Source organism: Gossypium hirsutum, chromosome D13, assembly GCF_007990345.1.
Source record: "Gossypium hirsutum isolate 1008001.06 chromosome D13, Gossypium_hirsutum_v2.1, whole genome shotgun sequence".
Classification (NCBI taxonomy): Eukaryota; Viridiplantae; Streptophyta; class Magnoliopsida; order Malvales; family Malvaceae; genus Gossypium; species Gossypium hirsutum.
In genome coordinates, this window is record NC_053449.1 from 27797805 (window position 1) to 27801684 (window position 3880).

The following is a 3880-nucleotide window of genomic DNA, read 5'->3' on the forward strand; positions in this document are numbered from 1 at the left end:
AATTGTCACGAGTGTGTTATAGATTTAGGATCAAGGTGTAAGAGTTTGAAGATAGTGTATACTTCTTACTAAGTTTGCGTCCACAGACATAGAGAAATCGAATTGTTACAAACTTTCTATCCCCTATTTGTTTTCTGTTTCACATAGTGTTTAAAGAACTGTGCACTTCGTTATAACCCCTTCCAAACACCAAGCTTTTTTCTCAACAACTGTTTCTAGATAACACAGTATATTTAATTAGAACAAGTCGTGTTCCTTGTCGTTTTCATACATCAGCTTTACCCCTATTGATCTGAAATAAGTTATATACAATACCTCCTTTATATGAAGAGAATTGATTAAATTATATCTCATATATTATATTCATTTCGTGATTAATATAAGCATTAGTATCGATTAAGACAACACTGATAAAGCCATCTGAAACAGGGGAAAGATAATTTAACAACTCACTCTTTTTACCCCAGAAAAGGATAATTTCCATTTTTTTAAGATATGTTTTATATTAATATACATCATCTTCTAAACAATACGAAGGAATGCAGACAATAACAAATGATCTAAGATGTCACAGATTTCTCAACTGTAACCTGGCCGGGATAACTCACTACGGATTTCATATCAATTTCCCACAGCTCAGGTAATGCCTACTTGATGTTGTGAATACTTTCTAATTCATAATCTGCACCTTTAGGTCTCTGGGAAGTACCAATCTGCATACGGAAGGACAATAAGTTAGGTTCAGGGTATGCTATGCCTAGGTAAAGGACAAGGCTTTCAAGGACTTGCCAGCACAGTGTGAAGACCAACATGTTTTCCTGCCTGAATGTTGCGGACGCTATCGTCAAAGAACAACTGAAACAGCAAAATCCAGTGATGGGGAAAACATCAGTAAACTGTGAAAAGCATCATTAAGTTACAAAATTCATGGATGTAAATTGTGTTGATGATCATCTTACTGTTCTCTGAGGGTTGATTTTGGCAATATTGAGAGCACGCTCTATGGCAGATTCTTGCGGCTTGCAAATGGGGGTCTTGGGCAATGTTGTACCTTGGTTGCGGTGAGCAAATTGGTCCATCATGTCGAAAATTTGAGGGCTGGTATGCACATAGGTTGTAGTAGCAGCTGATCCTAAAAACTCGATGTCTTCTTCATCACCGGAAACTGTGTTCTTATGGGTAGGATTGAGAGTCTCAAAGCATATAATCCCTTCGAAACAGTCTCAAAGCATATAATCCCTTCGAAACAGTCTTCCAATCCAAGTTTTGTAAGAGCTTTAACGGCATGGACCTTGTCTGAATTTTGTAAATATCTATTACAACGAGACATATTGTTAGGAGATAATTAGATTTAAAGTAGACGGTCAATACTTGCTTATGCATTGGGTAGCCAACTTCTTACAATTTTTCTAAGAGGCAAGGTCTGCAATAAACTCTTCAATGAAGGATCTGGTTTTAGGTTCTCGTACGGAAGTCGTCCATGAACATACCTATTAAATACCAAAATTAAATGAAGGAAATTAAAAATTAAAGGGTTATTTGCACGAGAGATTATTAATGTTCAAACTGACCCAGATTTTGAATTGATTTTAAATTTTAAAATGTTTTAATTGAGTAATCAAAGTATAATATTGTATCAATAATTTCTTTCCATCAAACAAGTCAATAGTTTAGCTTAAGCATTAAATGCTACCTCAAATTTAACATTACTATATTTGAAATAGATAAATCAAATTGTAAATATAAGTACCTCCTACATGAATAACTTCATATGACAACTACAAAAATAATCCTCCAAATTTTTTTCTTGACATTGTTTGATTTTTAACACATGTTAATTTGTGTTTTAAAATATGCTATAAGTTATATCTGAAATTGACATTTTACATATAAATGGATGACATGATTAATTAAAAAACTTGATTGATAAAATAATTATACTTTAAAAAGAAAATAACCCGGAATAAAAAATGTAGTTGTAATACCTATCTCATGTCAAAAAAAAAAAAAGTTGTAATACCTATGAAAATCATCATAGTCAAAGTCATAGCCAACTGCCTGCAAAAGAGAGAGAAATAATAAAAAGAAAAGGACAGTAAAATTATATTATTTAGCAGCATGCTCTTGTTTTAATATTTTCTTTTATCTAAAGAAAAGAATGCTTGAAAAAGGAAAGGTTTAATAGAAGTAATACTCTAGGGCCAGCCATTGTTGTCCCATAATTCTTATACAAGAGGTTGGATAATTCCACAACTTTGTCCTTTTTTATGCCCAGTTTTTCGACCATGTAATCTGAAAAATAAGGCATTCATTTTCAAATAAAATATTAATAATAAATTTGATTGGCATTAAATCTTGATAGTAAAAATGGGAGCATCCAAATATCAGAATGCATGCAAATCCTTAACTTTAATATTCTTGCCACATTCTCTTGCAAGACCAGAATTTTTAGGATAAAGGGTATCGTCAAGATCTACAAATTCAACCAAATTGTCATTACATATCAGTGCTGCCAAAATGAATGTTTCTCAAGGTAGTTGCGTTGAAGGAATTGTTATTACCAAATTATGAAGTGCAATATTTGATTGCTTTAATTTAAAAATTATCATAATAAAACATTTGTATCCTTCTTGGCCATTAGTTCATATATTAACCTTGTAATTTTCAAGTAAAAGAGCTTACCTAACAAAAGGCAATCATATTGAGCCATTTTTTTGGGATTCGAGACCAGCAAGGAGCTTGATCAATGGACCTAGATTGATCAAAGGAAAGAAGTATTGTTTCAGATTTTATATCAAAATTAGCTTAAAAATCAATGAAAGAATGGTTGAAGATGTCAAAAGAAAAGAAAATGCAAGTAAGTTTTGAAGTAAGGCTGCAATGAATAAAATAGTATACCAAAAACAAGGTAAATTAATGAAAGGTAGTCTTTGAAGGCTAAGAAACGGAGAGAATGTGATTGTAATGATGTTCTCAATGAAAAACAGAGAGCAAAGGAGAAGGGGGAAGGAAAACAAAGGCCGAAATGGGCTTTTATAGGCAATATTGGTTGGCTTTTTATTTTGTCTTCTTGGGTAATCGAATTCAAGTTAATCACGTTTAAATAACTTGTGTTGACAAATTAATATTTTTTTGCTATTTTCAAAGTGGAGGGAAAGTAACAGGAAGCAACCCCAAGCCAAAAAGCAATTCTTGTAAGGAGAAAAGAGAAAAGAAAAAAAGTAGCAATTTTAATTTTAATCCTGTACTATTTAAAATTTGAGATGCAACTCATATACTTCGATTTAATATAATCATTATGCTAATCTTATTAATTTTCTTTTAAATAATTTTTATCATCTTATTAGTTAGTCAAAACAGTTAATTGTTACTTTTAAATTGTTAAAAAAATTAATTGATAATTAATAATTATTATTTATAGGAATATAAAAATTCAAATAATCATTTTAATTCTAAAAGGTAAAAGCATTATCAAATTTGATTTATTAATAACATTATAAAAGTAGAGACTAAATTATTTCAAATTACAATAAAAAATCAATTTCTATTTTTGAATAATAAAGGGACTAAAAATAAATTAGAGTAAAAAGAAAAATGTAAAACAGAGTTAGCTGGCCTAATGGGACTTTCCTTAATCTTTACATTTCCTGTTTTATTTTCGGTCCAAATTCATTCATTTGTTTATTATTTCAGCAAAATCCCATAATTTCCCACTAATTTACAGCAAAATTTTAAGACTCAAATGCTAAAAAACACCCTGGATATAGTTTAAAAACATTAGTTAAGCCTTTAAATGTAAATTGCAATAAATTGTATTTTTAATTCAAAATTAGAAATTTATTGAGTTCTTAGACTATAGTTTTCTTTCCAAACTTTTTGG

The 3880-nt window shown here is 30.4% G+C and overlaps 1 pseudogene; it reads right to left on the reverse strand.

Moving 5' to 3' along the window:
- Positions 1-421: 421 nt before the first annotated feature.
- Positions 422-2990, reverse strand: LOC107919686 (uncharacterized; annotated as a pseudogene).
- Positions 2991-3880: the final 890 nt, after the last annotated feature.